Consider the following 13,880-nt stretch of genomic DNA (forward strand, 5'->3'; position numbering starts at 1 on the left):
TCACAGAATTCACAACAGCAAGCCACTTGAACTTCTCCCTCTGTCTAAAGCTTTTCTAACAGAGTGCCATGAAACAAAGCTTGATTAAAATCTTAATTTGTATAAAAAATAAAAAAACCCCAACAGCTTCAAGATGAGAACTAAATGCTAGCATTTACTTTCAGCATTCAAGACATTTCTTCTTTATATTCCATTAAAAATATATCATCACTCATCCTTATTCCCTGAACAAGCAGCCCTCACACCCACTGCAATGTAATAGTTCTTCTACATTATAAAACTTATGAGAAATTCCTATTTCAGATAAAAAATTATTATTTCAAAGTCACTATCAGTAATATAAAATTAAGGCTTACCTGAGACATGCCTTCTTATTTTTTATTACATCAACATAATTTTTCTTAACATCATTCTCACCAAAGAAAGTGCTTGGTTACTCCAAAAACATCCAATAAAAGACTTCCAAATGGCCATGGCACTTTGTTTCCACTGTTTAATTAAGGTTTAATTTGACATTTTTTAACGGATATTTTATGGATTATCTTAAAATACTACCATAAATGTTGAAATTGTCTTACCAGTATGGACTGCATAGAAGGTTACAGTGATTCGGAACTCACATAGGAAATCAAATGTCTAAATCAACATGCTTGCTATACAGTTTAATGACTCTCATTCTAATTATACAACTTTATTCTGTTACAGCAACAGAATGTTCATGGTATCTTTAATTTCAGAAGTAGATCACCTGATCAAAAGAAAGTCTGCTTTGTAACAGAGGGTACATTTTGTACTCAGTCATCCTCATTTGGACTAGTTTCAAAGCAGAGATTGTTCACCAAGGTGTTTCTACAGATCGTAGCATCTCTTTGGCTGTTGGAGGTAAATGTCATCTTTAATTAGTTAAACAAACAGCATTTCTTTTCTCCTAAGCAGAAAATGTCGTCAGCCATAATACAGTTAAGGTATTTTTTAATATATTTAAGATTTTTTTGGCATGTTTTGTTACTGACATAACAGGAAAGTGGATGACGGAGAGGGAAGTGCCTCTGAAGCATGAGTATCTCTCCATAGATCCACTGAATGATAGTAAAACAAAAAAAGGCACTCCAATGTCTTTTAAGTGTCTGAACTAATACACAAAAGTCTCAAAATATTCTTAGTATCTCACTGATTGATAGAGGGTATTAAATTGCCCTCATTCCTCTGATCTGTTCCTAAAGGTACTGAAAGAGCATGTGGCTGTTTCATAGGTCCCATTTTCTTCTAGAAGGTGTCACTTTCAGATTTCCTGGATCAGCCAGATAAAAACTGAAGCACACAGATAACAGTCAAGTTCTGTAGTCCAAGACTTAATTTCTTATATTTATCTTTGCTAAACTGTGCTCCATGATACTGTAAATACCCTTCCCATCCCCCCCCAACCAGGGTTTGGGGGGGGGGGAAAAAAAAAAAAAGCCTCTTGGCTAGCTACCCCCAAAAAATCAATTCAAACTGTAAAACAAAAGGTGACTGGAAAGATGCACCATCCTGTAAAGGCAGGTCAAAGAAACCTCCTAGAGAGACAAAGGACAGAAGAACAAAACTGCCACCTGCATATGCAGCCAATTCCATCTGAGGGTAGAGCTTCATGGAACCCTTCTCCTTTCAAATACCCAACAGGAAGCAAAGCGTCACAATTCCGAAGGTACTCGAAGGCTCTGGACAAACAGAATCACAGCTTAACTCCCTGTTTCTTTTCATCACACAATTGGTCACATCTCTGTCAGAGACATTGTAACTGAACGGATGTATTATTTTGCAAGTGTTGAATTTTAATGTTCGGTTCTATTTTAAAGTGGCAATCAACAGGATGGGTTTTCCCAACAAGTAGTTCCGTGAAGCATACTAGAATCAAATGTAGAAGGTGCATGCATTAAGCAAAACAATGGGAATGGGCAATCCAGTTCAGTGATAACACAGCTATCTGTATCAGCTCAGGAAAGACCAATGTCCCAGTCCTACAGGTACTGCAACCTCAAGATGTGGCCTGAGGCTTCCTCTGTGCTCCTGCACAGCCCCATTGTCCTGCGGTCCATGTTTCTTTAGTCTGCAAATCTTTCATTTTCTACCCAAATATGCTTCATACATGGGCTGACAGAAGGGTATTGAGAGAGCAGATTTTTGCTGTCAGTATGCAGGATGCTTGCAATGTGACAGGAGATCATGCAATGAATAAGAGAAGCATGACTCTTGTGCTCCCCTCTGAGACCTTACACTTAATTCCTTAAAAATACGGCTCAGATAGGGCATAAAGCATGCTATTCATAACCCAACTGACAAATACATTCATACATTGAGTCACTCGAAAAAAGCACATAGTGAAAAATAAGTCTAATATTTTCATAATTCCCCAGCTGAACAGAAATGGAAAATAATTACACTGAGGTACTATTATATAACTAGATAATTATTAAAAGCCATGGGGTCTTCCCTATAGTATATTCCAAGGCCAGACATAGAAAGGAGGCTGGGCCACTAATCAACAGCTAAAGGTACAAGGAACACTTTTTGACCTGTAATTTTAGTGACAAAATCACAGTTGCAATGCCCAAATAATGTTTGAAGATGCAATTTGCATTACCTCATCACTGCTCACCAAGAGGCTAATTCTCTCCTAGGACATCTGTGTTGACAAACTTTTAAAAATGCAATTCAAAAAATGGTAACTGAGCATAATTAAAACACCCAGCATGTAAACAGATATGTAATACATTATATATAGGTTAATTTGTCCTCCTTTTACTTACTCAAATGTTGAAGTGTAGACAGTTATTTCATGGACTATGTCTCAAACAATATCCATTATATTCTAGTTTTCTCTCCTTCCTTCCCTTAGTTCCCACAAATATAGCTTCCACAAAATCATAAAGATAAATCTGGTACAAAATATACAATCTTTCTTAAAATTCTAAAATAATTTTAAAGGTGTTCATTATTTGAGTAAGGATGTGGAATCTGTCATAAATAGTTATAAAGGTGTTCTAATGTTTTGGGGTTTTTTCTTTTGTTTTTTGTTTTGTTTTCCCAGTTCCCAACTCTGCAGCAATAAATCCCCAGGGCAAACAAACAAACAAACAAAACAAAACAAAAAAACACCACAACACACCAAAAAAACCACAAAACACACAACCACCACACATACACCAAAAAACCCACACCCTACAAAAACTAGCTTCATAGATCACCTTAAAGAAAGCACCTCTTCTATGTGTTTGGTTTTTTTTCCTCCACATCCTGAGAAAGAATCCTGGTCGCTCCTCAACAAGTGTGCAAAGATGATAAAGCTCAACTTCCAGGATCCATTAATCAAATACTAAAGTGTCGACTAAAATGTAAAAGAACAATCTATCAACAAAGAATACCCCTTCATCCATATAAAACAATGTAAGTCATGATGTGGGGAAATACAAAAGTTTCTAATATTTTCCAATGTTTTAGCTTTTCAATATGCACCCTCGATAGTGCCTTATTCATTGATATTCCCATTCCAAATGAGACCAGTCCTGGATTCCTTTCTCCTTTAGACTTTCTTGATCTACTGTTAGAACTGTTTTTTAAACTAGCCTGTGAAAGGGAATTCATTACTTCATTCATTCTTCTTATCTCTTCAAAAGGCTCCAATAGATGTGTCTAAATTGGCAAAATTATACTATTAAAATGTATAAACCAGAAAATGTTACTTAATAGATGGGACAGTAACACACAATTAGCAAGAGTAAACTAAAATTCTAACGTTTTTTAATATTAATTTATGAATTCATTGCATAATGAGCTATATTTTATATACTGCTATAGCACTGCAGTAGTCCTTAATTGTGTCTGTCGTAATTATCAGGCAGCTCAAATTGTTTTTTTTGTCTACTGATTTCACTTCAAAATTGCCAAGCTTGTAAAACGCGTCTTTAGAAAATCCTGCATATAGTCTAAAACCAGGAAGAAATTATTTATTTTCCCACACGATGCATATATAAGAGGAGACATACAGGAAGATTATATAAGTTCTTGAACAAAACCTGTTTTTCTGCCTCTCCTGGAAGACTTCAAGAAATCACTTCTCATCCACTGGCAAACTTTGTGTCCTGTGCAGGATAGCCCAGCTCACTTGCAGAATATAAAAGTCCAGCTCATCTGTCGCACCACAAGAAGGAGAATGAGGACCACACAAGACCACTATAAAATCACCTGAATTATGGGCATGTGTTTTTCAGACACGTGACTATCTGCTGGGTCAGGCTACACACGCGGCTCACAGAGACCATTCTTTACACTAGAAAAAAAGAAAAATACAGGAAACTAATAACCTTTCAGATAAGGCTGAAACAACAAAATTTGAGTCTAAGCTCAACTGAAGGCTGAACAACACCATTTCAGTAAAATGAATGTTTATCTATTAGAAAGCAAAACATAAGATTTTACATTGGTGAATGTCCAAAAAGTTCTTTTAATCCCAGTAATTTACAATCATGTAGTATTTTTTAATTGAATTGTTTTTGAAATTATATTAGACATGAAGTGAGAAGAGATCTATAGCTGATTGCTTTGATTGCTTCCTGGAAACAAGCTGTACCTAGGCATTTATAGATAACCATTTTTACAATTGGCAAAACGTGGGGTTTATGAAAAAAAAACCAAACACAACACTGATTTCTATAATTCCATTTAATTCCTCCCTTCATAAATATATTATATTTCCACTATCTAATTGCTAATATATTGAAGATCAACATATCACATATCTCTGGAAAAAAATATTAAGAACTTTCGGAACAACTTGGCCTAACAAGCCAGATTTTGAGTTTTATGCCACTGTTCCAAAATGCAACTGACATCAAACCTCATCTTTCACTGCAGCTTTCATTGACAGGAGAGAGAGATCTTTGGTGCAGAGAATTTCTAGCAAACACTTTTCACTAATGTAAGTTTAACAGCTCCAGAGAGTTGCATTACAAATTTCAAAATAAATGCAGAAAGACTATAGTTTACGCATAGCCTGCAACATTAAACTATTCCTTTCAATATTCCCTCTCAACTGTAGTGTACTATGAAGAAAAGTCACAAGCTAATATTAAGTTCAGATTCTCTTTGGATATTTACTCAAAAGTAGGAAGCGACAGAGATGAGACACGTGCTTCTGAAAGCTATGAAATCTGCAAGGGATGCAAATGTTTCCATGAATTCTTACTAATCAGAGAGAGGCCAAAATATTTTAAAATTGAAATCAAAACACAACACAGAACATAGAAAACAACTAAGGTGAATAAACCAGTCCTTCTAAGGTTTAAAGTTAATCCTTCAGGTAAAAGAACTCCCTGAAATTCAAAGCTACATAAACTCAGGGCATGGGGTGGGGAGGGAGTAAAAGTAGAAACTAACAGAAGATGACAGGAGAACAAACACAGACTTCTGTAAAACCTAGAAAAACAGGTGCAATTTGCAACTACCATCATGATGCAAGTTTTTAAATGTAATTTCTTTATTTAGGACTTTGAGTGCTTTCTTGCAACATTTCCAGGTTTTTGGCTGTAAAATCCGATAGTCAGTTGGAAACAAAACACTCCAAAACCCATTTTGTGCATATGATTTTAAAAACATAACAGAAAATGGCTAGAAGTTAATCAGATTCTGGGACAGAAGAGGAAAATACTTTAAAAAGCAAAGCAATAAAAGGACATAAAGTGTTTGGACATAGGAACTCCAAGTTGAATATTTCACCTGTCTAGATTCAAACAGAAAGCCTGTATCAAAGACATTGATGAACTTTTAAAAAACTACTTGTATTTTTCAGTTGAGAAGTACACACAATCTTTCTTTACTGTACAATAACTTAAACAAATACTTTCTAAATAGGATGGTTAAATTAGATTTGTATATTCAACATTTAAATATGATTTTCCTTTAAAAATTTCCTTTGAAATTAATAGCTACACTTAACTACAGACCACTAAAATAAAATCAAATGAGTCTTTCTTTTGAAGTTACATGTTGTTGCTGAGGTTTCTCAAACATCAATCAAAAGAAGGGCTACAAACAAATGTATAAATACCTGCAATTAGATGTTATTACAGTGAAGAAGTTACACACATGAAGTACAGAAGAACATAGCAGCTTCACTTTTAAGTAATTTTATGTCAACGAAGACTTTAATTCAAAGTCAAATAAAAACAATAAGGGACTAAAAAGCAGAAATAAGTTTGTTTTCTTCTAATTTATGAGTAACAATACTAGAAAGCAGTTTCTAAAATTGTATAAGGTACTGTCACAGTGTTGTCTCCTATGTCCAAAAAGGCATCATTTTGTTTTAGGGGCAAGTATCTTGCACTACATTTGGCAACAAGATTGTTTAAAGAAAAAAAGCAAACAGAAACCCCATGAATCCTCACAAATCTACAATTTGTAATTATTCAGGGCACAAAGTTTGTGTTGTGCTTTGTAAATTTACCTGAAACTAATGTTTCTAAAAATAACACAATCCATTTGGGTGAACCACTCATTACAGAGAATAGAGCAGATGCAAATTCTGTAACTGCTCAGGTGGGTTTTCCAGGTTAAACAATCTCCAGATTTCAAAAAGCTGCACTAACGTTATGCACAATCCCCCGCTAAAACTCTAAGACAGGAACTGTATCTACAATGAATAACTGACTTTTTTCAATACTGGCTTTTGTTCATAGACTCCCCTCTCTACTTCTTTCATTTGAAAAATCATCTATCTTCTAATATAGATAGTCTTTATTTAACATAAAATTAACTATGAAAGTATTGAAGATGTCAAATGCTTATTTTCTTAATGAGATATGAAATTCTCTTATTAAAAAGTTTATTTTTTCTTACTTGCCAGAAAAGCACCATGTTCACATGAACCTTTTAACTAACAGGAACAGATGGGTCTAACTGGATACAGGCGTGACAGAGCATTGCAGTAGAGCAAAGAACATGTTGATTCTCATACCTCTGGCAGATGGGAACCAGTCAAAATTAGTTTTAAACTAAAAATATTTTGCTACTTCTCAGTAAAAATGAAAAAACCCCACTTAAAACAATGCGTTATTTTATACATGCGGTCACAGATCAGACAGACAAGAGCAGTTTTCAAAAAGTTGGTACTGTACATTAAAACCAATTACATAGGCTTACTGTATGTCATTTTTAAGCCTGTGGAAAAACTACAAATGCCTGAAAACAGTAGCTTATAATGGAAGTGCTGACACAACCTTAACTACAGCAGGAAATGTGCTGCTATTATGAAGTTGTTATGGCAACTGGAATGATCAAGTTGGGAGAGAAAGAGGAAGAGTGCGCATAAGCAAAACTTAAAAATCATTGACACACAAACTCTTCTGAAATTTGTGGTTACCACGTTACCACTCCTGACCTTTACAAGAAAAAAATTAACTGCAAAACTTCCCTTTCACACAGGTACGATGAGAGATGTTCCATATTAGTGTAAAATCTCAGAGAAATTCAATCCAAGGTCGTAATCCATCTGGTGCATGCACATATCAATAGTTACAAAAATAAAGTCAGTTGAAAGATATCTGGACAACAAATGATGTGCATGTATTCATCAGATATCATAGGTTAAACCACAATTATGTAAAACTGTTCAATTTTTCTATGGTTTCATAATTTGTTACTGATGTGAATAGTTTAGTAATTTGACTAAATCAAAGACAGCACGTTCACAAATACTGGGCCATTAATAAAATGTGATTAAAAATATAATAGAAGCTCATATGTTTGTGAAACAGTCATTACTTTCCCTAACACTGTGTTAGACAAAAGCAGAAATCTTCAGATGCTTCCAATATTAAAATAATGGGAAATAACATCGCAAGGCGGTCACTTTTTAATGCATAAAAACACATGAAGTATAATTTATAAAACACATTGATTAAAACCTGTGCCAGCACACTTGGTACCTTTCTCCAAAAACATTTTCTAGCTAAACTGCAAGTATTACTCTAGTAAAATTTCCCTGAATAAAATTTCCAACAAAATATTAGTAGCAACCAACAGTCTTAGAAATGTTAAATCATCATTATTTCACATTTTTATTAAAGCGTTCTGTCCAAATACATATACTAGTTGCACTTCCATGAGAAAAGTGGGAAACAAATTGTCTTTCTTCTCAAAGGATTTCATATTAAAGCCACTTCGTCTCAAGTCTTAACTTGACTGCCACAACTAAATTCTAGGCAACACAAAAGCTCTCAGATGTCTGACATGATAAGAGTTGTACTAAGTACTTCCATTCACTCATTTCCTAGGTAACAAAAACTCATTTTCATCTAAGCTATCTCAATCCACTTCTCTTTTGAGTTTGTTGTTCTAAATCAGTTTTCATACTACATGGAAGGCTTATTTTATGAGGAATAGTCTCATTCTAGGAAAGGCAAAAGTAGCTATTTTAACTGAGAGCTAGCAGATATTCCTGATAAATTCAAAATAATTTTAAGAATCAGGTTGTCATGTTTTTAAGTCAAAAATTACTCAATGTCAATTATATGACTGATTGCAAAATTTTAAAACTTTGAAGACTGCTTTCATTTATATAGATATTTATTGATTTTTTTTAAGAAATGTACAATGTATTCTATATTGATCACTGAAAATTACAGTTTTGCAGATACATTTAATTTAGCTGGGAGATATTCCACTGAAGTAACAGATTTAATCTGCAATAACAAACCATTATTGATATGAGGTCACAACAAGCCCTCCCCCCCCCAAGAAAAAAAAAAAAAAACTGAAGAAAGAACAAGGCTGAAGAGTAAGTAGAAAAATAATTTTGTTCACAAAAGCAAGAACTACTTTCAGGCAACAAAAGAAGTGGCAATAATCATTATATTTTCTTCAAAACATTAGCCTTTCAGCAATTTAAAATTTCTAATAAATACACCAGTTTTCTCTGAAAAGCAACTAGTACAGTTATCAACTTGCTTGAAACAAGTAATCACACAGATCTATAAGCCAAATGACAACGTTCAAAAAATAGTAAAAATGGGATTTCCATGTGCATAGCTGTTGGTTAGATAAATGATAAATACTTGATCAAATTCTCAGAAAGGAAAATACTTAGACGTGTTCTCTAACATTATGTCTTCTTTAAATTTCTTTCAAATTTATTTGCAGTACTAACATTAGTGGTTACCATACACATTTATGATTTGTAGGAACATTTCACTGAGGTATGGCTTTACTGATCACTCCGTTTTATTAGAAAAATGTTTTTCCCAATACACTTGACAAATTACTTTCATACAGTTGGGGTAACACTTGGCCTTCTAGACTTAATTAAGCCATAATTATTAATAATGGACTAACACAGGCATTAGTAAACAGTTTAAAACTATTTGCAAGGCTATCAGCTTTGATACTGTAAATATAAAATCTTACTGAGATTGCAATGAAAGTTCAGCGAGCTTTTCTGTTATCAGAAAGTGATGCAAAAAACATGTCTGTGACACAATTGAAAGGGAGCAGAGGGATGCAGCCAGTCCCCTGTGATTCCTTACTCCTGCTTTAGATGTATGAAAACTTCATGTCAACTGACAATACTTACAGACACAGAATCCCGCATCACGCCATTTTGTGAGTGCAAGATAACTAACCGCAAGAATTAATCACACGCTGCAATGCTGACTGTCACACAGCAGACATCCAGTCACAAGACAGCCTATAGGACCTATGGAGTTTATTGCTGTGCATGCTTGAAGCTTTTGCTACTTCAGACATACCAGCAATATTGCCCACTGGAGACTTTATTTATCCCCTTTAGTTACACCACTTATATATATAGGTTATTCCTGTTGTAGCCTGACCAAAGAGAAAATATTTTCAGAACATCATGCTAAAAATACAATTCCTCTTCTTTGTCCTGTATTCAAGGTTGAAAATTTTAACAGGCTTTGTTTTAAAAGTTTGAATTCTTAACACAAATGATCTCCTATCTTAGACTCAGGTTGCACATTAAGATGTCAGAAACGCTGACATCCCCTAAACTTCAACACGCTGCTTTATCCAAGTTTACCCTCATCTCCAGGTTTGAGATAGCAGAATACTTTCGATGGTAACATACAAATAACTCAGCTTCCCTAGTTCTGAAAATGGAAAAAATGTGCTTTTTATACATATATATGTATGTGTGCGCTCGAGCACAAGTGCATATTAAAAAAGGTTCAATTATTTTGCATTTCAGGACTTCTTTTAGGGATAATCACAGAATAGATATTTGAACGTCCTATTTTTGGATTCACAAGGGGGAAGCAGACTGAGGCTAGTGTTTGTTCTTTGTCTTCTGAAAGATTACCACAGAATCACAGAATGTTAGGGATAGGAAGGGACCTCGTAAGATCATCTGGTCCATTTCCCCTGCCGGAGCAGGAACACCTAGATGAGGTTACACAGGAATGTGTCCAGGTGGGTTTTGAACGTCTCCAGAGAAGGAGACTCGACAACCTCCCTGGGCAGCCTGTTCCAGTGTTCTGATACCCTCACTGAGAAGAAGTTTCTTCTCATATTTAAGTGGAACCTCTTGTGTTCCAGTTTGTACCCACTGCCCCTTGTCCTATCATTGGTTGTCACCGAGAAGAGCCTGGCTCCATCCTTGTGACACTCACCCTTCACATATTTATAAACATTAATAAGGTCACCCCTCAGTCTCCTCTTCTTCAAGCTAAAGAGAACCAGCTCCCTCAGCCTTTCCTCATAAAGGAGATGCTCCACTCCCTTAATCATCTTTGTTGCCCTGCGCTGGACTCTCTCCAGCAGTTCCCTGTCCTTCTGGAACTGAAGGGCCCAGAACTGGACACAATATTCCAGATGCGGTCTCACAATCTAAGAATACAAACTGCACAACAGTTATTGCTACACACACAAAGCTTGTGCCTTGTCAGATTCCAGTAACATGGAAGGGCTTCAAAAGAATCAGCACCTTTATGAAACACTAATAAATTTAGGGCACTCGAGGTTCAGATTAGGCTAGCAACTCCAGATATGCATTGTATGCTTGAGAACAGAAATCATGAGACAGCAAGTGTTAATATTCTTTCAGAAGGTATGCCTCATTCCAGTACTTTCAGCATGGACTTTACATCATGTACCCATTGTATCCTTGGCAACTCAAATCCTTATCTAAAGACACAAGACTGACAACCTACATTTAAAGTTACAGCCATCATATGCTGCTCATCTTGGATTTGGTCTGGAGCTAGATCGGATGCAAGCTAGAGGCCAAAGGTATTCCAAAAGTTATTTGACGTGGTATAAGGGCGTAACTGTACTCAACATTATTGACTGGATAAACAAAAAAAAAGCTTTATCCAGATGCTCTCCATCATTTCATAACAAGGAAGATGAAGACAACATTGCTGTTTCAATGAAACAAGACTAGGGCAAATTAGGAGAGAGGTTCTTCATACTTCGAGTAAACAAGTACAAACCTGTAGAACTAGCCCCTTCTCCCACCATCTTTTTGGTGTGGTTCATGTTTCACCCCAGTTCTTTCACCATTTTATCTCTTCACCACCTTCAACGTACAGAGGGAAAAAAAATAAATAAATAAATAGTAAACATTTTCTTCTCAATAAATTGAAAAGTTCAGTAAATAAGGCTCCAAGGGGGAAAAAAATGAAACTATATTCTAAGGAAAAGTTTGAAGTGTTGCATTATTTTCCCCACAATCAGCATATGTTGCCCCTAACAACACTGCTACAGCGAAAGAAGATTTTAGCCCTCATATTTTAGGACAGATTTATGAAGGGTTTATGCTAATTAAAGAGAGTTTTTAATATATATTATTTTCTACATGTTACTCTCAAAGAGCAGTTAATTAACATTAAATCAAACAATTTCAGTTTCTAAATTAATTATAAATGGATTTGTGAGTCAGAAAGCCTTTGTTTGATACAAAGTGTGTAATGAGTTCGAACACCGTCTTCATACACAAAGTCCCTTGAAAAACATTTTTATAAAATATTAAGATTATTAAGGTTTCTTTGTGCAGAGGAAAAGAGGAGTAAGAAAAAAAAAAAAAGAAAAAAAGATCATAAAGACAAAATCCCCATGAATGCATAGGGTTAATCTGCACATTAAGTTATAAATGAAACACCACAAGATTACAGCCAGGTTCCCCAAATGAGAGGCTACACAAAGCAAAACACAAACCACAATTTTGAATGCAAATCTTTTGGAACATCTTTTTGATAAAAAGCTAGCTATGAATAGACCTTAACCTGAATGGATTTTTAACCCTATACATGACATCTACCATGTCAAAACAACTCTGGTCCGATTTACCTGATTATATCCCAAAACAGCATTTTTTTCCTGGATTCTTTTCTTGATGACAAGCTGTTCAAATACCAAGCACCTATCAAACCTAGTATTATCATCTGCTGTGTTTTTCTTCTAGTAGACACTGCTGTCCATCAGAAGAAATAATTAATGGGTCTGTTATGTATGAAAGCGTCATCTTGTCAGTTCAGTGACTGGTTTGAATAGCTCATATCTGCTACTCATTGATGCCATGCGTGCTCACTGTCCTGAGAGATGACAAAACACTACACCCTTTGGGATTTTTTTTCCCTCTGTGCTAAAGCAGCACTTCACATCTGTGTCTGACAGAAGCATAAGGAGCTGAGAGAGGCAGACCATCATCCTCACAGAATAACGTTGCATGGGTTAAAAGTCAAGACCTGATATCTACAGATCCTGCATATTTCCTACAAAAATCTAAAACATGGAAGCTACCAAAATGTGTAGGGAAATAACTTTTCAGTGTTGGAATAGCTACAGAAAACAGATGGAATTTACTGGATACTAAATCTTTAAATTATTTTTTAAATGTTTGCCAAATACTTGAGTTAGCTGGGGTCGATGTATTTTCTTTTTTTTTTTTTTTTTGTCCTTTTTTGAGGTGTGGGGGGGAAGATGTGAAGTTCACAGGTTCTTTTCTATTACCTGATTAGGGCAGAATAAACAAAAATGCTGAATGTGGAAGAAATCAGATATTGGAGATACCTGGAAATAAACTAGAAACTACCAATACCACAAGACGAAGCAGCAGTGAACAACAAGACGCTGTGGAAAAAGAAATCACAAGACGAGAGTGCACAATGCATTTCAAATAGAAAAAAGCTTCCTATCTGCTGAGTGAGTCTCAGTATATTCTGACAGAGCACAGATAAAGCTTCAATCAAGTATCTCCTAGGTAAGTCTTTATTTCATATACTGCTTTAATTATTTATCACATCAATATGCACTTTAATGTATGAACAATAACTCCATGAATTTATATTTCTTTATCTTGATACCAAAGTTTAAATCCTTTTATGACAAATATTTGATGTTCTTAGATTTTCTATACTGCTCAAATAACAGCTCTCTTTTGATACTAAGGTTATTCAAAGGAAAACTATTAAATGCTTTCTCTCTTGACTTTTACTGGAGTGAAATATTTCCTAACATTTAATTCCTTAAAAATATTTTAATATACATTTACATGCATGGCTGTTTAAGAAAAAAGAAATTTATAAAAAGCCATGCTCCTGCTAATATTACAAAAAACAGTTACTGCACTTCATTATCTGTTTAATCTGGCAAAGCTAACAACACTTTGCACAACAGCAGTAAAAGGATATCTTTTATTATAGGCTAATATTTATATAAAAGGATATTAAATGAAGCTAGAAGTGTTGATTAGTTATTTATGAAAGGTAAACTACAGCACACTAAGAAAATAGCAATGTGTTAATACACCCCCAAAGTACCGTGTACAGAGTTTCAAAAAGAACACTGGACATCAGTGCCCCGGTAAAACTATAAAAAAGGTGCAGGTC

The 13,880-nt window shown here is 35.0% G+C and overlaps 2 protein-coding genes across 2 annotated transcripts in view; one reads left to right on the top strand and one right to left on the bottom strand.

The window, feature by feature from the left end:
- AVEN (apoptosis and caspase activation inhibitor) overlaps window positions 1–13,880 on the bottom strand; it is a 98,687-nt gene that overhangs the window by 43,290 nt on the left and 41,517 nt on the right. The gene's annotated exons all lie outside the window — the stretch shown is intronic.
- Window positions 12,275–13,880, top strand: part of CHRM5 (cholinergic receptor muscarinic 5) — a 50,453-nt gene continuing 48,847 nt past the window's right edge. Inside the window, exon 1 of the mRNA XM_082058597.1 lies at window positions 12,275–13,252. The gene's annotated coding sequence lies outside the window, so the exon portion shown is untranslated. The remainder of the gene's footprint in view (window positions 13,253–13,880) is intronic.

This window comes from Streptopelia decaocto (genome assembly GCF_964273445.1).
Source record: "Streptopelia decaocto genome assembly, chromosome: 7".
Classification (NCBI taxonomy): domain Eukaryota; kingdom Metazoa; phylum Chordata; class Aves; order Columbiformes; family Columbidae; genus Streptopelia; species Streptopelia decaocto.